The sequence below is a fragment of the Panthera tigris genome, chromosome A2 (assembly GCF_018350195.1).
Source record: "Panthera tigris isolate Pti1 chromosome A2, P.tigris_Pti1_mat1.1, whole genome shotgun sequence".
In the NCBI taxonomy this organism is placed as follows: domain Eukaryota; kingdom Metazoa; phylum Chordata; class Mammalia; order Carnivora; family Felidae; genus Panthera; species Panthera tigris.
In genome coordinates this window covers 127674749-127701044 of record NC_056661.1, presented here as the reverse complement: position 1 = coordinate 127701044, position 26296 = coordinate 127674749, and the positions used below count along the sequence as shown (strand labels likewise).

General features: G+C 36.5%; 1 long non-coding RNA gene across 1 annotated transcript in view; it reads right to left on the bottom strand.

Moving 5' to 3' along the window:
- LOC122234298 overlaps positions 1-26296 on the bottom strand; it is a 151140-nt gene that overhangs the window by 79337 nt on the left and 45507 nt on the right. Inside the window, exon 2 of the long non-coding RNA XR_006212063.1 lies at positions 24747-24850. This is a non-coding gene — a long non-coding RNA (uncharacterized LOC122234298). The remainder of the gene's footprint in view (positions 1-24746; positions 24851-26296) is intronic.

The window sequence follows — 26296 nt, the reverse complement described above, 5'->3', positions numbered from 1 at the left end:
TTGAATAGGATAGTAAGATTCCTGTGTTTATGGATTTTAAGACCTAATAAGATAATCACTAAATGGATAATCACAAAATTATTAATTATGACAGCCATGAATATAGTGAAAGAATAGTAAAAATAATTTTAGATCATGCTTATGGTCATGTAACTAGAAGAGTAAATTAGTTGAAGAAGAAGAGAAAGAGAAGATACTTTCTATTTCCCAGAGTTCTTCAGAGATATACAGCATGAAACACAGCACGATGACAGCTACAATGACTTCAGTCACTTGGGGAGACTTTTTTTTAAACCCATTTTTAATATTTTCCTAGCTCACAAGTTGTTTACAGAGGAAAATATGGAAGTATTTCCCTGGACCCAGGAGGTATCATAAGTCTTATTAAAACTTATCATTATCATTTATAAAAGTGAAAAATGATTTATTATACACTTGGAAATAAGTAGCAAAAAATTTATTATACACTTGGAAACAAGTAGCAAAAAATTACCATCTGGCATCCTTCCAGTTTGCCAACAAAGTCATAAAGTTAAATAAAATGAGTCTCTCAGTAATTTTAAGTAAGTCACTGCTTACTGTAATCCAGATATAAGTGAACTATTTATAAGACAGTTCAGTTGAAGAACTGATTAAAATTTACAAAGGAAATGAATGAGGGGAAAAAAGGTTGTATTGTTTTTCTGTTTTGGTTTAACAATAAAGATTTTTCATAAAACTTACCTGATGCCAAAATTCTTATCAGGTCTTATTGAAATACGGCTAATGGCCTAAAACAAGACTCCACACACACACACACACACACACACACACACACACACACACAAATCTACACTGTTAATTCTTATATGTTCTAAGAGGTAATTAAAATAACTATTATCCTATCTTTTAGTGTTATTATCAAGGCTATCCCAAACACAGCTCAGAGATAAATTAAGGCAAGCAGAGACCGTGAAAGATCTCCCAGAAAACTGCCTCTGTCTTGCTTCACAAGCTCCTGTAACATTTCTCTTGTTCTTTAGTGATATTACCAAATTTGTTATTATAAAATATTTTGTACTTTTAAGACACTGCAATGTCTACTCCAATAAATCAGCATAAAAGTGTTTAGCCTTTTCAAATGGGCATAGTGTACAGTCACATACTACTTCTTTTGTACACTTTTACCTTTTCCTCCAAATTCCTCGTCCCATCTGACTTCCAGATGTGTGCTTTTTTTATTTTTTTTATTTTTTTTTTATTTTTTATTTTTTAATATATGAAATTTACTGTCAAATTGGTTTCCATACAACACCCAGTGCTCATCCCAAAAGGTGCCCTCCTCAATACCCATCACCCACCCTGCCCTCCCTCCCACCCCCCATCAACCCTCAGTTTGTTCTCAGTTTTTAACAGTCTCTTATGCTTTGGCTCTCTCCCACTCTAACCTTTTTTTTTTTTTTTTTTTTTTTTTTTTTTTTTTCCCTCCCCCATGGGTTTCTGTTATGTTTCTCAGGATCCACATAAGAGTGAAACCATATGGTATCTGTCTTTCTCTGTATGGCTTATTTCACTTAGCATCACACTCTCCAGTTCCATCCACGTTGCTACAAAGGGCCATATTTCATTCTTTCTCATTGCCACATAGTATTCCATTGTGTATATAAACCACAATTTCTTTATCCATTCATCAGTTGATGGACATTTAGGCTCTTTCCATAATTTGGCTATTGTTGAGAGTGCCGCTATAAACATTGGGGTACAGGTGCCCCTATGCATCAGTACTCCTGTATCCCTTGGATAAATTCCTAGCAGTGCTATTGCTGGGTCATAGGGTAGGTCTATTTTTAATTTTCTGAGGAACCTCCACACTGCTTTCCAGAGCGGCTGCACCAATTTGCATTCCCACCAACAGTGCAAGAGGGTTCCTGTTTCTCCACATCCTCTCCAGCATCTATAGTCTCCTGATTTCTTCATTTTGGCCACTCTGACTGGCGTGAGGTGGTATCTGAGTGTGGTTTTGATTTGTATTTCCCTGATAAGGAGCGACGTTGAACATCTTTTCATGTGCCTGTTGGCCATCCGGATGTCTTCTTTAGAGAAGTGTCTATTCATGTTTTCTGCCCATTTCTTCACTGGGTTATTTGTTTTTCGGGTGTGGAGTTTGATGAGCTCTTTATAGATTTTGGATACTAGCCCTTTGTCCGATGTGTCATTTGCAAATATCTTTTCCCATTCCGTTGGTTGCCTTTTAGTTTTGTTGGTTGTTTCCTTTGCTGTGCAGAAGCTTTTTATCTTCATAAGGTCCCAGTAATTCACTTTTGCTTTTAATTCCCTTGCCTTTGGGGATGTGCCGAGTAAGAGATTGCTACGGCTGAGGTCAGAGAGGTCTTTTCCTGCTTTCTCCTCTAAGGTTTTGATGGTTTCCTGTCTCACATTCAGGTCCTTTATCCATTTTGAGTTTATTTTTGTGAATGGTGTGAGAAAGTGGTCTAGTTTCAACCTTCTGCATGTTGCTGTCCAGTTCTCCCAGCACCATTTGTTAAAGAGACTGTCTTTTTTCCATTGGATGTTCTTTCCTGCTTTGTCAAAGATGAGTTGGCCATACGTTTGTGGGTCTAGTTCTGGGGTTTCTATTCTATTCCATTGGTCTATGTGTCTGTTTTTATGCCAATACCATGCTGTCTTGATGATGACAGCTTTGTAGTAGAGGCTAAAGTCTGGGATTGTGATGCCTCCTGCTTTGGTCTTCTTCTTCAAAATTACTTTGGCTATTCGGGGCCTTTTGTGGTTCCATATGAATTTTAGGATTGCTTGTTCTAGTTTCGAGAAGAATGCTGGTGCAATTTTGATTGGGATTGCATTGAATGTGTAGATAGCTTTGGGTAGTATTGACATTTTGACAATATTTATTCTTCCAATCCATGAGCAGGGAATGTCTTTCCATTTCTTTATATCTTCTTCAATTACCTGCATAAGCTTTCTATAGTTTTCAGCATACAGATCTTTTGCATCTTTGGTTAGATTTATTCCTAGGTATTTTATGCTTCTTGGTGCAATTGTGAATGGGATCAGTTTCTTCATTTGTCTTTCTGTTGCTTCATTGTTAGTGTATAAGAATGCAACTGATTTCTGCACATTGATTTTGTATCCTGCAACTTTGCTGAATTCATGTATCAGTTCTAGCAGACTTTTGGTGGAGTCTATCGGATTTTCCATGTATAATATCATGTCATCTGCAAAAAGCGAAAGCTTGACTTCATCTTTGCCAATTTGGATGCCTTTGATTTCCTTTTGTTGTCTGATTGCTGATGCTAGAACTTCCAGCACTATATTAAACAGCAGCGGTGACAGTGGGCATCCCTGTCGTGTTCCTGATCTCAGGGAAAAAGCTCTCAGTTTTTCCCCGTTGAGGATGATGTTAGCTGTGGGCTTTTCATAAATGGCCTTTATGATCTTTAAGTATGTTCCTTCTATCCCGACTTTCTCAAGGGTTTTTATTAAGAAAGGGTGCTGGATTTTGTCAAAGGCCTTTTCTGCATCGATTGACAGGATCATATGGTTCTTCTCTTTTTTTTTGTTAATGTGATGTATCACGTTGATCGATTTGCGAATGTTGAACCAGCCCTGCATCCCAGGAATGAATCCCACTTGATCATGGTGAATAATTCTTTTTATATGCTGTTGAATTCGATTTGCTAGTATCTTATTAAGAATTTTTGCATCCATATTCATCAGGGATATTGGCCTGTAGTTCTCTTTTTTTACTGAGTCTCTGTCTGGTTTAGGAATCAAAGTCATACTGGCTTCATAGAATGAGTCTGGAAGTTTTCCTTCCCTTTCTATTTCTTGGAATAGCTTGAGAAGGATAGGTATTATCTCTGCTTTAAATGTCTGGTAGAACTCCCCTGGGAAGCCATCTGGTCCTGGACTCTTATTTGTTGGGAGATTTTTGATAACCGATTCAATTTCTTCGCTGGTTATGGGTCTGTTCAAGCTTTCTATTTCCTCCTGATTGAGTTTTGGAAGAGTGTGGGTGTTTAGAAATTTGTCCATTTCTTCCAGGTTGTCCAATTTGCTGGCATATAATTTTTCATAGTATTCCCTGATAATTGTTTGTATCTCTGAGGGATTGGTTGTAATCATTCCATTTTCATTCATGATTTTATCTATTTGGGTCATCTCCCTTTTCTTTTTGAGAAGCCTGGCTAGAGGTTTGTCAATTTTGTTTATTTTTTCAAAAAACCAACTCTTGGTTTTGTTGATCTGCTCTACAGTTTTTTTAGATTCTATATTGTTTATTTCTGCTCTGATCTTTATTATTTCTCTTCTTCTGCTGGGTTTAGGCTGCCTTTGCTGTTCTGCTTCTATTTCCTTTAGGTGTGCTGTTAGATTTTGTATTTGGGATTTTTCTTGTTTCTTGAGATAGGCCTGGATTGCAATGTATTTTCCTCTCAGGACTGCCTTCGCTGCATCCCAAAGCGTTTGGATTGTTGTAATTTCCTTTTCGTTTGTTTCCATATATATTTTAATTTCTTCTCTAATTGCCTGGTTGACCCACTCATTCGTTAGTAGGGTGTTCTTTAACCTCCATGCTTTTGGAGGTTTTCCAGACTTTTTCCTGTGGTTGATTTCAAGCTTCATAGCATTGTGGTCTGAAAGTATGCATGGTATAATTTCAATTCTTGTAAACTTATGAAGGGCTGTTTTGTGACCCAGTATATGATCTATCTTGGAGAATGTTCCATGTGCACTCGAGAAGAAAGTATATTCTGTTGCTTTGGGGTGCAGAGTTCTAAATATATCTGTCAAGTCCATCTGATCCAATGTATCATTCAGGGCCCTTGTTTCTTTATTGACTGTGTGTCTAGATGATCTATCCATTTCTGTAAGTGGGGTGTTAAAGTCCCCTGCAATGACCACATTCTTATCCATAAGGTTGCTTATGTTTATGAGTAATTGTTTTATATATCTGGGGGCTCGGGTATTTGGCGCATAGACATTTATAATAGTTAGCTCTTCCTGGTGGATAGACCCTGTGATTATTATATAATGCCCTTCTTCATCTCTTGTTACAGCCTTTAATTTAAAGTCTAGTTTGTCTGATATAAGTATGGCTACTCCAGCTTTCTTTTGGCTTCCAGGAGCATGATAAATAGTTCTCCATCCCCTCACTCTCAATCTAAAGGTGTCCTCAGATCTAAAATGAGTCTCTTGTAGACAGCAAATAGATGGGTCTTGTTTTTTTATCCATTCTGATACCCTATGTCTTTTAGTTGGCGCATTTAATCCATTTACATTCAGTGTTATTATAGAAAGATATGGGTTTAGAGTCATTGTGATGTCTGTATGTTTTATGCTTGTAGTGATGTCTCTGGTACTTTGTCTCACAGGATCCCCCTTAGGATCTCTTGTAGGGCTGGTTTCGTGGTGACAAATTCCTTCAGTTTTTGTTTGTTTGGGAAGACCTTTATCTCTCCTTCTATTCTAAATGACAGACTTGCTGGATAAAGGATTCTCGGCTGCATATTTTTTCTGTTTAGCACACTGTAGATATCGTGCCAAGCCTTTCTGGCCTGCCAAGTTTCAAAGGAGAGATCAGTCACGAGTCTTATAGGTCTCCCTTTATATGTGAGGGCACGTTTATCCCTTGCTGCTTTCAGAATTTTCTCTTTATCCTTGTATTTTGCCAGTTTCACTATGATATGTCGTGCAGAAGATCGATTCAAGTTACGTCTGAAGGGAGTTCTCTGTGCCTCTTGGATTTCAATGCCTTTTTCCTTCCCCAGTTCAGGGAAGTTCTCAGCTATAATTTGTTCAAGTACCCCTTCAGCACCTTTCCCTCTCTCTTCCTCCTCTGGGATACCAATTATGCGTATATTATTTTTTTTTAGTGTATCACTTAGTTCTCTAATTTTCCCCTCATACTCCTGGATTTTTTTATCTCTCTTTCTTTCAGCTTCCTCTTTCTCCATAACTTTATCTTCTAGTTCACCTATTCTCTCCTCTGCCTCTTCAAGCCGAGCCATCGTGGTTTCCATTTTGTTTTGCATTTCGTTTAAAGCGTTTTTCAACTCCTCGTGACTGTTCCTTAGTCCCTCGATCTTTATGGCAAGAGATTCTCTGCTGTCCTGTATACTGTTTTCAAGCCCAGCGATTAATTTTATGACTATTATTCTAAATTCACTTTCTGTTATATTATTTAAATCCTTTTTGATCAGTTCATTAGCTGTTGTTATTTCCTGGAGATTCTTCTGAGGGGAATTCTTCCGTTTGGTCATTTTGGAGAGTCCCTTGCGTGGTGAGGACCTGCAGTGCACTTCCCCTGTGCTGTGGTGTATAACTGGAGTTAGTGGGCGGGGCCGCAGTCCGACCCGATGTCTGCCCCCAGCCCACCGCTGGGGCCACAGTCAGACTGGTGTGTGCCTTCTCTTCCCCTCTCCTAGGGGCGGGATTCACTGTGGGGTGGCGTGTCCCGTCTGGGCTACTTGCACACTGCCAGGCTTGTGGTGCTGGGGATCTGGCGTATTAGCTGGGGTGGGTAGGCAAGGTGCACGGGGGGTGGAGGGGCAGGCTTAGCTCGCTTCTCCTTAGGTGATCCACTTCAGGAGGAGCCCTGTGGCAGCGGGAGGGAGTCAGATCCGCTGCCGGAGGTTTGGCTCCGCAGAAGCACAGAGTTGGGTGTTTGCTCAGAGCGAGCAAGTTCCCTGGCAGGAACTGGTTCCCTTTGGGATTTTGGCTGGGGGGATGGGCGGGGGAGATGGCGCTGGCGTCTTTGTTCCCCGCCAAGCTCAGCTCTGCTGTCCGGGGGCTCAGCAGCTCTCCCTCCCTTTGTCCTCCAGCCTTCCCGCTTTCCGCGCAGAGCTGTTAACTTATGACCTCCCAGACGCTAATTCGCGCTTGCTGTGGGAACACAGTCTGTCCGGCCCCTCCGCTTTTGCCAGCCCGACTCGGGGGCTCTGCTTGGCCGGGGAGCCGCCCCTCCGCCCCGGCTCCCTCCCGCCAGTCCGTGGAGCGCGCACCGCCTCGCCGCCCTTCCTACCCTCTTCTGTGGGCCTCTAGTCTGCGCTTGACTCCGGAGACTCCCTTCTGCTCCTGAAATTCCAGATAGAGGCCATGATATCCCACTTTTGCTTGAATTGAGATCACACTAAACTGAAGCGGGGCCGCGGGGACCCGGGGTGCGGGAGAACCCCAGATGTGTGCTTTAAATAGCCTTTCTATAGAAGGATATAGCTGTGCCACAAAAGCATACCATTCAGGAATGATGATCAGCGTTTCCCAAGTGAATACTAGATCCCAGGTAATATAACAGGAAGTTTTATAAACTGTCTTTAATTCTCCAAATCACACCAATATAGAGTGTTAATTTTTAAAAAGTATCTTAAGTAAATAAATGGTAGAGAATGTAATATTCAGTATAAGAGGGAGGCTAAAAGGTAGAGGGGAATGATTTGTTTGATTTGATTTTGAATGAGGGTGGTGGCAATTGTGAATGAGACTGGGAATGCTAGAGGAAATTACAGAAGCTTAGGGATTAGGAGGAAACATAAATGTTTAGATGAAATTGGGAGTAGCTATTAAAGAATGTGGAAGGACACCTGGGTGGCTTGGTCAGTTGGGCATCTGACTCGGTATCAGCTCAGGCCATGATCTCTCGGTTTGTGGGGCTGTACCCTAGGTGGGGCTTTGTGCTGACAGTGTGGAGCCTGCTTAGGATTCTCCAATCCTTCTCTAACTGCCCTTCCCCCAACTTGCTCTCTATCTTTCTCTCTCAGAATAAATAAATAAACAGCAAAAAAAAAAAGGATTTTAAAAAAGAATGTGGAAAAAATAAAAATATTTTTTAATAGTTAGAAATATGAAATATCTCTTGGACAGAGGGACAAGGGCAACAATACTTTGTGTGGTCAGAAATGGACATACAGTGCAACGTGAGAGAATTCCAACCATGATGGCAAGAGACAAGTGGGATGAATAGCTAACATATGACAGAAGCAAGAATGGCCAATTTGGTGACACACTAGAATGTAGTTGCATACACTTCTGAAGTTTTAGCAAGAAAAAAGAACAGAAACTTGTAAGCAAAGAAAATGTTTTAATCCAAAGACTGACTCATGTCCTGGCAGAACCTGTAGATCCAATACCCATTCTCTCAGTCTCATGTAAACTAGTTATAAAACAACTACAAATTGCTGCTAAATATTCTGCTTAAAATTCATAATGAACCTCTAGGCACCTTGACAAAAGGGCCATCACAGCATACAGCATGGATGAATACTTGCATGACAGTGAAAATAGCAATGATGGCTATCCTGAAAGCTTATATCCATCAATATGTAGACAGAGCTCTGTAAACTATACTGCCATTTCAGGAGCAATGTGACACTGAAAGTACTCAAATTAAAATGCCAGGCATTTAGCAGCAATTATCTAATGGATTTTCATTTCCATGGATTTATTCCAAATTTCTTATTTCTAAATGAGAAGTGTGCAACATAATTTCTCTTTGGGAGCCTGTGTGAAGTGGGGCTCCTGCTGTTTTGCTTCTTTGAGCAGAGCTCAAAGAAAAGCATTTCACAAAACGATACAGAGGAGAAGGTGGAAGTGTGCGTGACTATCGCTTCTTGTCACCTGAGCTGGATTTTATGTATTAGCTGTGCTGAATAATACATGAATGGAACATAATACACACTAAAATTCTTATGAAAGGCCCTTACTCCACATATGTACTAGATGCATTTCAAGCTAAATTAACTGCCCTTTTCTTATTCCTAAGCACAAAGCCTACAAATTAAAATATGTACTAATATGGTACATAAACCACACATTCAATCCAAAAGAGATTTTTTCCTTACTAATAGTAGAAGCCTTCTAAACTGACTACATAATTTGGTTTTCTATTTTTAAAAGAAATAGAAAATAGAAAAACAATCAAAACCCATATTAGTCCTACCTCTTGGTAAGAAACACTGAAGCTTTAAAAATTATCTTAGTTTGGATTTTCTGTAAAACAGAGCAGGAAGGGAGAGTAAAGTGCACTAACATTTTATTTTGAACATGTAAACCCAGGAATCTATTCAAGGTTCCCTCCACCACCACCACCCACTCCCAGCCCCCAGCCAAGCTTACAGACAAAAGTCACAGGTGTCTGCACTTGGCCCTAACTCTTTGTTTTCCTAGGTTGTGATGCCTTCCATTCTCAGAAAGTAGACCCCAACTACAAAACATTCTTTTCTAGGCTGACCACAACCTACATCTCAGATAAGCCCCAAACAGAGCCCCTTAAAAACCTGCCACCCCTTGGTCTACCTAGCCAAGAGTCCACCCCCTTCCCACACTCCCCATGAGCACAGCTACAACCTTTCCACATCCTTCATATCCAGCCTGATAGAAACTTAGGGCTGACATCTCTCTTGATGACTGGCCCCTCTCCTCCCTTGGAGAATGAATAAACGCTGTCCTGCTTGTTGCTGTACTCTTTGAGCAATTCTTTGCTGCCTGTGTCACGGGCCACTCTAACATCAAGGCAGCAAAACTGTGGAAAAGGGGAAATGAAGTATGGGGAATATGTGAAAAAACATGTAATTATTCATTACCATGCTGTCTGTTGCTTTGCAATGAGCCATGAAGAAGGACATAGCAAGTCACCCAACCGACATCCACTTGGCTTCAGAGTCATCCATGAGAAGAGAAACTAAATGATACTGTAGAGAGTTGTGTTGCACCATCCTGATTCTCTCATTCTCCTGTTTCCCAATGGATGAAGTTTATACCATCAGGAAGTAATTCCCTTGAACTTCCTGTTGTATCACTGAGCCCTGTCAGCTGTTGTTTCTGATGTCAGACCTCACGCTGTACAGTATATTATTTCATCCAGATTCAGAAATGAAAGGTGATGAAATCTCTGGGCATGTGGCTGGCCACTCGTGGCTATATGGGGGCAGCTGAAAGAAGCCAAATATTTCTAGGGAAATGACTACTCAGACCCAGACAGTGGAAATTCAGAAATTCGTGGGCCCAAAGGAGTTAATTAGGCACTTGAAGCAGAGCAAGCAAGTAGCTGAGGAGATGATGAGGAATTTCAGAAAGTGCATACAATTTGAGTCTGATACAAAGACCAACAAATTACACACACAAAACATTCTCTGATATTGATGAGGATTTGTATTTGATAAATAATAAATAGAACAGAACCCAGTATTGCTGGTTTTTAAGCATAATTTGCATTTTAAGCATAAATTGCATAAATGATCCTTGTTGCATAAAAAGGAAAAATGCTTTCTGTATCAGCAATGAAAATATGAAGTGATTTGCTAAGTTGTAGGAGACTGGTTTGCAATATTATATTTGTTTTATCTTTTGGAGCACAGTTAGTTTGACTGAAATGTTTAATATAAGGAATCACAAGAAAGGATAGAGAGTATTGCCTCATGGAACATGATAGTTTTAAGTAATTCACCTACAGCATAACTATCAAGTTTCTACTTGATAGCAGATGGTGAAAATAAAAAGTGTATGGTCACCAGAGAAAATCTCTGTTATAAAAAATTCCTCCATTTTAATCATTCAATAAAACTATGTTGAAATAAAAAATCTGCTAGGTTAAATACTTCATAGAATTCTTTTAAGTTTTGGTAGCATGTTGGGCTTTTTCTTCCATATGTAAAGTTAATTTTGTTTTCTCTAGTAGTCTATTTCTCCAGAGATAAAGTTTACATATAAATATATATATATATATATATATATGTATGTATGTGTATATATATGTACATGTATTATATATGTGTATATATGTATATGTATGTATATGTGTGTGTGTATATATATGTGTGTGTGTGTGTGTGTGTGTGTGTGTGTGTACACACATACCCTCACCTGGCTGACTCCTATATTGAGCTAAAATATTAAACACTTTCAAAATATATATTTATACTTTTATTTGAATATTTTGGAGGCAGGGGACAGAACTCTGAGAAAGTAGATAATATATCATTAAGAGTTCTAACACAGTAGAGCCTCATTATTCACAGATCCCAAATATGTGAATTCACCTACTAGCTTAAATTTATTTATAACCCCAAAATCAATACTTGGGACACTTTTATGATCATTCATGGATATACACAAAGTGGCAAAAAAATTTGAATTGGCTGATATTTATGCTCTTGGCTGAACACAACACTCTGCCCTCTTGTTTCAGCTTTCATACTATACACAAGTGTCTTTCTCACCATCTGCTTAGTGCCACATTTTTCATATTTTTTGTGCATTGTGTTGGTGACTTCATTGTTTTAAATCACCATGAAGTATACTGATGACCTGCCACCTAGTGCTATTAAGCACAAGAAAGCTATGATGTAAATATTTATAAAATATTCAGAGAAAATATGCATGTGTTTATACAGAGAAATATACAGAGAAAATGTGCATGTTAGATAAGCTTCATTCAGGCATGATTATAGTACTACTGGGCATCAGTTCAATAATAATAAATCAGCAATATATATTAAATAAGGTGTCTTTATTAATAATAAAATAATAAATTATTACATAATTTATTATATATACTATAATTATAAATTAATAACATAATCATGTAATTTATATAATAAAATAATAATAATAAAATAAAACAAGGTTATCAGTTCATCAGTTGATGAACACATTGCCACAGGAGGAACTTAACTTTTAATTTCCTGTAGGAGCCATGATTCAATATTTAATAATCAGTGTTCTTGGTGACTTTATAAAATAAAACTCCTAGGAGTAATGAGAATTGGCTGTGTTTGGCAAGGAGAAACGACCAAAAATCATATTAAGATTATTCCAAACTCTATTTGAGTTTGTTGCTTGATGTGGAGAAAAATCTGACACTGATGGATTACAGACTAATAGCTAAACTTTCTATCCTTCCTGAGCTCAATTCCATCCTTCCTTTGTTCCTTTCCTTACAAAGAGTACATAGGCTGATCAACAGAAATACTTAGGATAATGAGGGGGCAAGAAGGTCCAATAAGTGAAATTCCTCTCCAGTACAAAACTAATGGAGAGGTAAATAAAGTCTTCAGATAAAAAGAGCTCAAAATGTAATCTTCATTACTGACAAAAACTATATGAAATATAGATGCTCAGCTAAATGCACTTTCTAATACTGAACTCCAGATTTAGATGCACTCAACCAACCTGGCAAAGTCAGTGCTGACTAACTACAGTGCCTCTTTTTTTTTAATGTTTATTTATTTATTTTGAGAGGGGGCAGAGAGAGAGAGAGAGAGAAGAAAAGAATCCTAAGCAGGCACTGCGCTGTCAGCACAGAGCCCAATGCAGGACTCAATCCCATGAACTGTGAGATCATGACCTGAGTAGAGATCAAGAGTCAGATGTTTAACTGACTGAGCCACCCGGGTGCCCCACTGCAGGTACATCTTAATCAGGATCTGAGTCTTTTCTACAAATGTACAGGTTGTAAGAGAGGGAACAAGGGATGCTCCTCTAAAACAAAATGAGCAAAGAGTAAAAGAGGAAGAGTGAGCTAATATTACTCTTATTAAACAGATAATTCACCTCTTCTCCCCTGGGAAGGAAGAAATGATGCAAGGTTATAGGAGTATTACTCTTCTTCCACGTGGAATCAAAAAATGAAGAATACTCTTACCACATCCTCTGGAACTTTTTAGCATTATAGAAACAAGTTATATAATAATTCTGATTGCACGGTGGTACCATAAAGGTCTACTGATGATTCCTGTCACCACAGAAAGGTCATTTAGAACTTTAACACAGAGGATTTTTTTAGAGTTCTGTGTGTGAGATCTCATAATTGATTAAACATATTTGGTTTATAATGTCATGCACCATAAAACAGAGATAACTCTGTAACAACAATCCAGAATTGGTTAAAAGAATATTTCCATTTGCTAACTCTCCTTTCAAAGTACAATAAAGTAATTGAGCCATAATAACTAAACTCCTACTCTTTTAACTCTATGAAAAAAATAAGGCAATAAAACATAAACCTTCCCCTTGTGATAAAACAGAGTTGAGAAAAGGGGACCATAACATAGCTAGAATTATTCCCCTGGATTAAAAAAAAAAAAGAATGGTGTTTCTAAATGTTTATTCATTTTTGAGAGATAGAGGGAGACAGAGCATGAGCAGAGGAGGGGCAGAGAGACAGAGAGAGACAGAATCTGAAGCAGGCTCCAGACTCTGAGCTGTCAGCACAGAGCCAGATGTGGGTTCAAACTCAGGAGCCACAAGGTCATAACCTGAGCCTCAAGTTGGATAGTTAACCCACTGACCCACCCAGTTGCACCAGGGATGGTGTATCTCAGCCACAGACTAGGACTATTTTATTTCAATTGAAATTCATCATGTCCATCATATGATATTAATGAGACCTTCAGTTTACCTAGATCTTTTATATGGCAGCCAATATCACAGAGATTATATGATAACATACTCCTCTGGGTCAAGGGATAGGATAATTGGAGAAATGAATAGTGTTACTTCCTGTTTGTTCACATCATTCCAATATAATTTTTTTCCCTTTCTTGTCAGGTATATTAAAAGAAAACAGTTTAAAAAAATTCCTCAATTCCATCTGAAATAGGTAATAGGGACGAACAGGATTTGCATAATTTAGCCCCAAAACCACTTATGATGCCCATTTTTCAATGTACAGTTTAGTACAGATTGGAGAAACTTCTTGAATGAAGAAAGTGATTATATTGATCAAAAAGAAATCTAAACAACCATTACTATTTTTGAGTTAGATAGAAACTTTGATATTAGTAGACTCTGGAAGACCATTAAAATTTACCAAGAAGTATGTTTATTAAATCTATTAAAATGTTATTGGGGCAACTGGGTGGCTCAGTCGGTTAAGCGTCCGACTTCGGCTCAGGTCATGATCTCACAGTCTGTGAGTTCGAGCCCCGCGTCAGGCTCTGTGCTGACAGCTCAGAGCGTGGAGCCTGCTTCGGATTCTGTGTCTCCCTCTCTCTCTGACCCTCCCCCACTCATGCTCTGTCTCTCTCTGTCTCAAAAATAAATAAACATTAAAAAAAATAAAATAAAATAAAATAAAATGTTATTAATAAAGAATGAGTTAAATTTAATATTTTATAAATATTTAGTGGATAAAAATCTGTTTTCATATTATTAAGAATTTTTTTTGCAAAATTTAATTGAAATATTTAATTGTATCAGGCATCATTCCCTCACTGGACTGTAGTGATGACTCTGGGGTAAGGCAAGTGATCTTGTAAGTGTGGACTATTTCTGTACTCTATTCATTTCCAGTGTTATATTTGCTTACACTGCACAGTTTTAAATTTTACATTTGAACATATAAGTATCCTACTTTTGTTTTACTTTTTCAAGATGGCCATATTGTCCTTTGAGTTTATATATAAATTTTAAAATTGACTTTTCAATATAAACAAGGTATAAATAATCTTCTGGAATTTTGATTAAAATTGTTTAGAATTTATATTTCAATTTTAGAACATTTGATGTATTTATACTATTGAGTTGTTTCTACCCATGAAGGTGATATATTCTTTTATTTATGTGGTCTTCAAAAATTCCTCTCAAGAATATTTTGTGGTTTTTACACCTGTTATTAAATTTAGCCCTAAGGCCTAATTTTTTGATATTAAAATTGGTATTTTAAAAATTTCACTTTCTATTGTTTGTTGCACTATAGAAAATACATTTAACTTTTTACATTGATCTTGCGTCCATAAATCTTACAAAATTCAAGTTTTAATCTTTAAACTCTCTCTGTAGCTTCTTTTAGTTTTCTTTACATACAGAATCATGTTTTCTGAAAAGAATAACAAGTTTATTCAATTCTTTCTAATCTTAGTCAATCTCAGTACAATTTTGGACAGAAGTAGCAATAGTGGGCATTCCTACCTAATTTACACCTAGTTTATATTTCAGAGAAAACGTACTATTTCACTGTTATGTTGGAAATTTGCCATAGAATTTGGTAGGTAGACTTCTTGGAAGGAACTAGTTGGAGGGACTATTCTGGAATTCTCTCCCAATTCCCTAGAGGGTGAGAGATACACAATAAACAGTATTACAAAAAGAAATATGTTCTGTGAAGAAAGGTCATTGCTGGTTCCAGATTGCTTATGGTAAACTACACTATTATTTATAAATTTATGAGATATGGATCCCTGTAGAATATAATTTAAGCTCTAACTCTCTGAGATATAAAATAGAGATGTTTCATAGTCTAAATAATTCCTGTTCTGAGGGATGCATTAAAATTATTGAATATATGAAGTTACTCTCTCTGCTTCATCTGAGCCTCTTCATTGCTTGTATCCTTACAAATTTTTGGTATTAGATAAGGTTTCTGATTAATGTGAGTATAGTCTGACAATCTGATCTTGCTTAATGTTAAAATGGCCAGACCAAAAAAAAAAAAAAAGAATGGTACATTTTATCATAAATTACTTTTTCTACCTCTTTTGATATAATCATGTGGGTTTCGTTCTATATTCTGCTAATGAGGCAATTTATAATGAATGGTTTTCAAATGTTAAACTGACCTTACATTCCTGGAATGAACCACATCAATTGTGATACGTATGTGTTTGCATGTTTCTTTGCAATCTGATCAATCTTTGTCTCAGCCGACATATTTAATTGGTTAACATTTAATATAATAATTGAATATTTGGCTATGAACTTGGGTTTAAGTTTACTGTCTTATCATTTGTTTTCTAGGCCCAGATTTTCTCTTCCTTTTCTCTTTCCTTATTTTGGATTAATCAGGTTGTCATTGTCATAATCATTATCATTATCATTTCCTTTTGTCCTTCTTCTGTGAGCTTCTAGTTTTACAAATTTTTATTATTCCTTTGGCAGCTGATGTAGATATTTCAGAATACAACATTTAACTTATTATAGTTTATCTTAAATTAATAATTTTAACTCTTCAGGAGTGGCCCTGAAACTCAACTTACATAAAACCAACATTGTGAGATTATTTATATATCTAATCATATCCTTCCCCATATACCTGCTGCCTTCTACTTGTTTTCTTACAGTTTCCCCTAGCATATGCAGAAAACAACAAATATATTAGGGGAAACTGTGAACAGTATTTTGCTGTCATTTCTATATGGTTTCCTCCCCTCTGAGATCTCAGCCCCTGAATCCTGGATGCTTTGACTGCCCAAGAATCCATGCTCTTGTCTCCTATGCCTAGTAAGAACATTTCAGACCTTAAGCAACATGCTTTTGGACTGAGCATTAGTCTTTGCATTGAGAATTATCATTTTCCTAAGGTTAAAGAATATATGAATATAATAATCACTCAATGTGTTTCTCCTGTCTCTAGCAAAGAAGAAACCCCCCAAGTGCTGGCTACCTTAGTCAATCTCTTATGCTTTCAAACAGGTTTTGTACAGTTTGTATCTTGCTCTCCTGGTTTGCCTTTGCGAAAGGCTTAATATGATATAAAATGCTCTGTCACAGCTGGAAGCAGCTCTTATTATGATATTTTTACTGTCAAATTTGTCCTAAATAGTAAAACAGCCAATAACCACAGACTTGTTTAATAAAATTAAATAATATAAAACTCATTTACTCAAAGGGAAATCTACAGAAGATAAAAGTGGATTTTTATTTTCCATTACTTTTTACTACCTGATTTCCCAAATACCTAAATTAAATTGACGCTTCTGATTTGTGAGAGGTATAGAAATGAGAGCTAATTTTTTACCAATCTAACACCATGTCTACCACATTATTGCATGATTACATTTGTTTGAAATATTCAAATTAGGTAAATACATAGACAGAACACAGATTAGTGGTTGCCAGACCTTGTAGGAATGGTGAAGTAAAGTATAAGTACTTAATGAGTATGAGGTTTTATATAGGGGTGATGAAAGTGTTTTGAAATAAATAGATGTGGTGGTTGCATGACATTGAGAATGTATTTAATGCCAATGTATTGTTCCTTTTAAAATGATTAATTTTACATGAATTTCATCTCAACAAGATTTATATATGGACACATATTAAAGCTGTTACTACTTTTTAAAAAATCTAAGTGAGTTCTTTTAGGAATAATAATAACATTTGACCAAAATCTGAAAAGCTATTGTAATCCTAGGACCATAAAGAAAATCTACAAGGGAAAATTTTAAATGCACTTGGCTTGAGGAAAAAGCAGGGTAAGGTACAGAAGAAAGATTTCTTGTGTAGAAAATAACAAAAGCAATATTACCTTGGAATAGAATCTTGGACTGGTACTATGGGAAGTATAGAAAAATTCGATATTTAATATAATTCTGAGTCTTCTTATCAGTACTTGTAACATCCCTGGTCCCCTGTTTCAGATACAAAATTTCCAGATTAAAAAAACAAAGGCATGTGTGGCTTTATCCATATGTAAAATGTCTTAGTAAAAAAAATGACAGTAGAAAAATAAGAAGAGAACTGATGATTGGAAATATTTAATCAACAACTTCTGCAACTTCCATATTCCATTTTCTGTTCCCAAACTAAAACCCCAGAAACTCAAAAATCTAGGCTACCATAATCACCTTGGTTTTATGCATATTATATCTTTACACCTAAGTGCATGCATGATCACACAGGCACACAATCCCAAAGCAGCAACATCCATTCCTACTGAAGAGCCTGCTAAGCACTATATAAATGCATGGCTTCACTACTACTGCCCAAGAAAAATTATTAAGTCAAACTAGAAATTGGCACAGATGCAGATAAAACAAGCAATCCAGAGACAATATATGAGAAGATTTAGGTTAACTCCAAGAATTAAGCAAGATCAATTTCAGGCTTCTGCAGAATGCATTAGAGATATGTCAGCCATCAGCAGATGCTTTTAAAATGAAATGATTGTTCAAAAATGAGGAATCTGTGTGATACTAAAGGGATGCCAAGTAACACCAGTATGTCCTGAAATTGCAGATACTACTTTTATCTCAAGGGTGGAAGCAGTTGGCTTCCTGGAAGATCAGAGGTTTTATCAAAAACATTGTTTGAAAATTACAGGGAAAAAAAGAGAACAGTACAACATATTAATGCTCACCATATGACAAACCATATGCCATCTACATTCCTCAAACCATATTTCCAAGGAACACTGGTAGAATTAAAGGAGAATATTGCTGCACATTTTATTTAGGAAAACTTATAAAACCAAAATTTTAGTTGTCACTATGGTTAGGATATTCTAACAAGGAAGAGCAATTTGTCTGATAATAATCTACCATATTAACCATTTATTGAAAACTAAAGAGTTTACATGACAAAAAAACAGGCCTTGTCATGAATTTTAAGCTATAAAAGTGAGATTTAAAACTAAAGGGAAAGATCATCAAAAAGCAAGTCTTCTGCTTCAAGTCCTCATCTATTTCAAATTCTCACTGAAGTAACTAAAAAAATAAAACACCAGAAAAAAGGCTATATTGCCACTCTAACCTAAGAAAGGGGGCCATTCATTTTTCAGACACTTATAGTATATTAGTTTTCCATTGCTGTGTTAAGAACTCACCACCAATTTAGTGGCTTAAAATAGCATCCATTTACCATCCTATAGTTTCCGTAGTACAAGCCCAGTTAAATGAGATTTTTTGCTTTCAGTCTCACAAGGCTAAAATTAAGGTATCAGCTTGTCTCTATTCCTTTCTGGATCTTGTGTTTTTTTTTTTTCCCAAGCTTATTCAGGTTGCCACCCTGCTATCCTGGATCGTTGACCTTTCCTATAGGAAGTTTATAGAATTTCACAACATGGCTGCCCCTTTCTTCTAGGTCAACAGGAGAATATCTCATTGCTTCACCTTCCTTTAAAGAGCTTGACTCAATTAGTCAGTCTCACACAGGTTAATCTCACTTTTGATTAACTCAGAGTCAACTGATTAGTAATGTTGTCATAGAGTGATATTTCGCTATATTTGCAGGTTTTGCCCAGGCTAAAGAGGAGACAATTTTATAGGCTGTATATACCAGGGGGTGGGAATCGTAGAGGACACCAAAGAATTCTGTCTACTACTTCAGGAATTAACTGAAGAGCGCAGGGCAAGTAAGACACCTTTTAGGGAAGTATTAACCCATCTTGGATCCAGTGTATTTAAAATAAGTAGGAAGAATAAGTAGTGGTACCCATTACAAAATTTAGGTTGGCATGTAAGGAACCACATATGAGAATGTCTTGTGGGGAGCCACCAAGAAGTGTACCATGTGCTAGAACTCAAGTACACAGGGAGACAGGATTCACCTGGAGAGTTCAGCCTACATGACACAGAGGCTCCATAAAGAGGCAGGACTGAGGAAGATGGACTATTTTAACACATTCTTCTTTCTTTGCTTAACTGTCCACCATCACCTCTCCCATGACAATTTTTTAAGAACCCCATTATGTCTTAACTTCAATCGACAATTTTATTGCTTTAACTTGTGCAAAAGAATGTGAACAAGTGATGATCCATCTTTCATCCATGTATTCATTGGTATATTATGCTGATATTGAATGGGTGAATGAAGATAATTGCATACTAGGGTTAATTCTAAAATTTCCTTGTTTAACATGTCTTTATAAATGTTTTTGGCTTTAAATTTAAAAAGATTCATTTTCATACTACGCCTACTAAATGTTCCTGGCCCTTGAACAAGCTAAGATCCAATTAGCTATTTTAACTAACTAAATAAATAAACAGAATATTAGATCCCAATCTATAAATGTATTATTAGGGCTTAACTTGAGAGAGAACTAAGTTTACAAGTAAATCTTATTTAAATTAAAACCTTTCAATTATTTCCTTTGGAGATGGAAAAAAAGAGCTTTTTTCCACCATCTTATAAATTTCCTTCAGAAAGCAACTATTTGAATTGCTAATCACCTCATTTTTGTTTACAAATACTTCTGTAGAAAAATAATAGGAATAATATAATAATCTTTTGCATATATCATCATATTACAGAAGCATACTATAGTTTGGAATTATTAAAATAGTCTACTTCAAATTTCTCATTTGCTATAAAAAATTTAATATTTGAATGGTAAGCTCTTCAAATGAAGGCACTGAGACAAGATCAGTGCACATATACAGATATATACATCTAAATTATCTAAAGAAGTAATTCTAAGATATAATAAATTATTTAAAAATAAAGTATCTTAAACATGTTGATTTCATCTTATTCTTAAGAATTATGATTTTCTCTCTCAAAAATAAACATGAAAACATTTTTTTGTGAATTATTATTTACTGATATCATTTGAATCTGGTCTTGGGAAATCTGACACATTGCAATGTTCAGAGCAGTGAAGAAAAAACGAGCTTTCCATCAGCCTCTACCAGCTGGGCCTTAGTATTCAGTAACTCTCATGAACAAGAAGAAAATAAAAGTAAGTAGGAAAATAAGAAATCAGCACGATTCTAGCCTCTCAGTATTGCCATAAGTATATATTCTGGGCAAATAAGCAAAATTTCGTCAAAGTTCCCCATTCCCCAAACCTCTGGCCCCAGAGTTAATCCTGCCAATGCCATGAGAAAGAGGTGAGGCAAGAGCTGGGTCCTCAAACACTCTGGGCTTTGCAGAAGGAATTGGGCCATGAAAGGTCCTCCAATGAAACAATTTTGTGTGCAGTAATTTTCACTTTGTGGAATGAGAATTCTGTAAAACAGATAGGATCCCAGGCCATAATTCCTTTAATCCTCAAAGGTTATCTGATATCCTTCAGCAATGCCATGGAAAGATCATCAGCAGTAATCAAATTAGAAAGATTATTCTTGACTTTTTAGGAAGGCTCTATTTCATTTTCATTTCATTTTCTAAATAAGAATCTATAGGACTTAGACAAAGTCAACTCTTCTGAAGTATTAGATTCTTTTTTGTGGTTCTTTATTGAACTCATTTTCAAAAGTCTGTTTGATTTCTAAGCCACAGTTTCTGTGTGGTTGTTTTTATGTGCAATGATTTATCAGCTGCCATGTGTCCCTCCAATAAATTTAAAAACGGTTCCCCATAACAGGCAGAGCCTTATTTTTAACAGAAATAATTGAAAAGGCACCAGGGCCTCCTTGAGAGCTCTGACTGTGCCACTGCAAGAACACCATTTCCTGATTCAAGTTAATAAGAGAGCAGCATGAGAAATAGGTTTCAAGCAACAGCATTTTTTTCAGGAGAACAAGTAGTTATCAGGTAATATTTGGAGAGTACTGTGCCATCTTCAGAAAAGCAGAAATATATAAGATGTTTTTCCCAGCTAGGTCTAGTTGTTTACCAGCATCATTTTTGGACTCCATCTGTTTGGTCATGATTCCAATTATTGTAGAATAGCTCATGTACTGCACCGTGGAATTCCTTGTTTTACTGTACAGTCAGGACGTTATCTGTCCTGACCAATTTGCTATTAATCCATGCCGGTGTATGGGGCAATAATAACTACCACAGTACGGGAACTGGGTTTCAAGTAGCATTGCTATTACTTTAAAATACATGTATGTGCTTCTTAGGACTCCTTTATTTCAGCTATTCAGGTAGGCAAACAGGTACTCTAAGTATGATGAGGATGAGTTTATTTAAGTGAAAATGTAATGTTTTATAACAAACAAGATAATGATTTTATTCTTGCATATTTAGTTATTTATATTAAAAAAAACGTGTCCTTGCGACAACTGGTAATGAGGGTAGCAGGTATAAGCAAGACTTGGGTAGCATAATTCTAAAGCTGCAGCTTGAACAGCAGTTATTTTTATTGATTCTTAAGCATAAAAATACGTAGATCTTGATTTGCTGAAGATCATCCTGGTAACCACTTGTTCCGTCATTCCAGTTCTTCATTTCTTTCCCTTTCCCTCTACCTTCCTTTTCTCCTTTTATTCCCCCTTTCCTACCTATTTCACTGTAAAGCCTTATTACTGACAGAGAAGATTGTAAAATGAAAAGTGGCATTGGTGAGAGTGAGAATAGGATCTTTTTCCTTCCTCATGCTGAATTGTGACTTCAGAGCGGTGTAGTTGAAAAACCTAGGAATACCTCGTACTAGTTTTCTAATAAAATTGGTTTGGAACATTTTGTAAGACTAATTCATTAATAGCAGTGCTTATTAAGAAAAGACTTTGTTACCCTTAGTTCATATTCTTTTAAAAATACAAATGAAATGGCTTGTCTGGCTTTTTAGTCTTTTTTTTTTAACCAGATAAAACTAGTAAATTATAAAGTTTTTTTTTCTTTGCTAATCTGTTTTTGCACAAACAATCTCAGTAAAAATGGTTTGCTGAGGACATCATAGTTATAACATGTCCACTGGGGCTCTGAAAATAAAAATTCCCCAATTATTTCATAGTAATAACCTCTGAAATTACACTATTTTATCCTGTTAAAGCTGTTGCAAATTGGACAAATAAAATTATTTTTAATAGCATTAAAATTTTTATTTTGCTTTTAATTGATAAATTTTACATGTTTATTTAATTTCTTATAATGATCCTTTGGATATTTTATCATTCCTAAATAATTCATGCATTTTCATGTACAAACAAGAAATAAAATGGATTACAAAAAGCATATTAAAAAGACTTTAAGTGACTTCTTGGATATGTAAATAGACAGCTGAATTAGTTTCTGATCATCACTATGATAAATGATGTTCTCATATTAAAGTCTTTAGGTCAAGTAAACAAAATTCTGTTTGCTCCATTTGTTTCTCACACTTTGGCTTCCTTTTTTATAAGTTCTATGTCATATATATTAGAAGAGAAATTAAATCATTCCTTAGAATCTAAATTAACTGAGTTAAACTTTTTTTTTGATGTTTATTTATTTTTGAGAGAGATAGACAGACCAGGAGCAGGGCAGAGGCAAAGAGAGAGGGAGACACAGAATGCAAAGCAGGCTCCAGGCTCTGAGATGTCAGCACAGAGCCCGACGTGGGGTACGAACACATGAACTGTGAGATCATGTCTTGAGCTGAAGTCGGATGCTTAACCGACTGAGCCACCCAGGTGCTCCAAAGTTAACCAACTTATAAACTGTATTTTGTCATGAGTTTTCCAGTACTCCTATATAGATCTAAAGGGAAGTATGTTTTTTACATATTCACTTTTTATCAGTTATATGTATTAACATTTTGTTGGTAATGCTCTTTATTATAGCAACAACAACAACAAAATTGCTTTTTTCTTACCGAGTTAAATGTCTACTTATTCTATTTTTGTGCTTAAGCTCAAACTCCTAATAATTTGCTATTAGTTAAAATAACACTAGCACTATTGAAATATATGCATATTTCATGCAGTATATAATATATATCTATGGACATCTCATTTGTGCCTCATAACAAGTACATAAGAGAAACAATTAGATATTATTATTACACCAGTTTTCTTATACACTGAGATTATAAAGGGTAAATGTTATATTTCTTAAGGCCACTTAGCTGGTAAATATCAGCAGAATACAAATGTAGGTATTCAGATTCAAAATTTCAATATGTACCAGTTTCTGATAAGATCTGGAAACATAAAGATAAGTGAGATATGCCTTGCCTTCTAGGAGCCCACAATCTACTGTCACAGAATTATGCTTAATGTTCTGTGAGTAGGAGCTTTTAATTAATTTTGACCTAGTCTGATAGGATTACTAAGTCCTATCCTGAACTGAGTCTTGAAGAATGAAAAGGAATATACCTCATAGTCTGTAGAAATGTAATAGGAATATTCTTTCCCCAGTGAAAGAACTACATGGTGCAGGAAAAGGAGTAGACCGAATTTTAGAATGATAGAAGAGGTGTAAAACAGAAAATGCCAGGGGATGAAGTGGATAGTTATGGTAACTGAGGAATTTGAGTGATGGGGTTTTGACCTGGTATAAGTAGCTATTGAAGGGTTTTAAGGGAAAAAAAAGTGTGAATGCAAATATTTTATATTGATTTTTGGCAATGGTGTAAACATATTTGAGTAAAATGAGCCCAGAGGCAGGGAACCCAGTTAGTTGTTTGCAACAATTATCAAGTAACAGATGATAAAGGCCTGAACTAGAATTGGATAGGAAAATATATGTTTGAAGAAGATTAAGGGGTAGGAGTTGACAAATGATTGGATTTGGGTTGAGAGACAAGGAGGATTCAAGGTTGATAGACTGGAAGATCCCCAACTGAATGGAGGAACAAATGAAAATAGACTGGAAGGTCCCCAAGTGAATTAAGGAACAAATGGATCAAATCAGTTTTAGAACAAATCAGTTTTAGATAAGATGTGTTTAATTTGGGACAGAATTAGCGATGTTAAACACGTTCTTGTGAATATAGACATTAGAATAGCAGTTGAAAAATTGGGTATGCATATTTGGAAGTCACATGAATATTTGTAAACATTAAAAATGATAGTAAATTATATCTTTCAACAACTGTATGCCACATGAGATGGGAAATGAACAGAAAAAATAAATCTGAAAAACACTAAGAATTAGGGCTCAGAGGGGGAAAAAGATCAGAAAATAAGAGGAATAGATAATAAATATCTAGGGCATCATATCTGGAGTAAAGTTTTCAAGAAGAAAGTTGTGATAACAGCTACAAAGGCAGAAAGAGCTTCAGTAACTAAAAGTGATATTAGGACTTGGCAATGGCTAGAACTTTTTTTGTTTTGTTTTGGTAAAAAATAATCTGATTCAGAGATTTGTTCTTCCTTTGAATCCTCTGGGGAAATGAGAGGAAATGCTTATTTTCACAAGTACTACAGAATCATGATTGTTTTTACCTTTATAACTCCTGCAATGAGGTGCAGAGAATGACAGCAAGAAGATGAGGATTCACTGGCCCCCTCGTTGTAGACTTCGGCCTTGGCAGGACCCACTCTGAATCCTTGAGAGGAAGCATAATGCTTGATAAACAACTTCTGACTGTGAAATTTTTAAAGCAAGCTAGTGAGTCAGATACAGTTTATAATTCCTCTCTGTATGAACTCTGTATAATTCCTCTCTGTATGACTGCATATCCCAAACACACTGCTCCAAGTATTCCTCTTGACTTTTTGCGACAAGGTTCTCCCTATGTTCACTTCTCCTAGGAGGTGTTACCATTGCATTAATACTTATTTCCATTCTTGGTGGTTTGTGCAGTGAATATACACTATTCTTTATTAATTGTATGCAACCTAAAACTCTTCTTTCAAATGGGAGTTCCCTATCTTTTGCATCCTGGTGAGAGGCAGAGCTCATAACTTCTGCTGAAGTTGACAGTCCCAGCGCCTTGTTTTCTCTATATTCAGATGACTTGCCTACTTTCTCTCAAACCCATTTCCTCCCCTTCCCTGCTCAGCTCTGTATCAGAGGAAGCCACAAGAGACTTCTGGAGAGGTCAGATCAATGGAAGGCAGGGATGGGTGTTTGGAACACAGGAGAAATGAAAAAGATAGCCAGGGTATTCTCTCTCTTATTCTGTCTTAGGCAGCATCTGTGTCACATGACCTCCATGACTCTATTTCCTGGGATACTTTCTCCCACATGGCCCCAACATTCTCTAAACATTCCTCAATTTATTTTTGGTTCCAACCAGATCTCCCTCTCCTGGGTTCTGGTAACACCCATTTCTCCTCTAGCCCCAGGAGTGTTTATTGCTAATCTCTGGATAGTCTTCATTATCCTCCATTTGGCTACTCAGCTCTTGCATCACCTGCATTAACCAATCCACAATGTTTATAAGACCAAATGGTCTTACAAACTAGACTAGACTCTGACTACCTCACTCAGCCTCTTTTGTAGGTAGGGGGCAGGTCTGTGTCTCAGGACTCATCACTGATATGCACTTAATATGGACTCTGGAAAAGTTGCTTCTGCCATGTTAAAGAGAGAACTGGACCAAAAACAACACTTTTCGGCTGTCCTGTGGGTTTCCGTGTGGGTTACAGTGCTAGTCATGGTATCCACTGCCCTATCTCATTACTGTCAGGGGTACAAGCTGCAGTTTCCAGTGCTTAGTGGCAGCAATAACAGTTTGGAAGTGTGGTTTGGAGCACTGTTACCTCCTCGCTACGTTTCTCAGCCATCTAGGAAATTCTATACATGATGCTTTTAATAATAAATTCTTTGCCTAAGACAAGAGAATTCATTTCTCTTGCTTGCCACTAAGAACACTGACTGAGAGGTACTGACTCTTAGGAGTTGCAGTCTTGAAACCAGTATAGAACAAGAAAATGCCAGAAAGAGAGATTTGTAAGGAATGAGTCTGATTCTAGCCAGGTCAGAGAATTCCAATGTAATTCTGCTTGACAACAATCCTTGAGTTCCAGATTTAGGGACAGCAATTTGG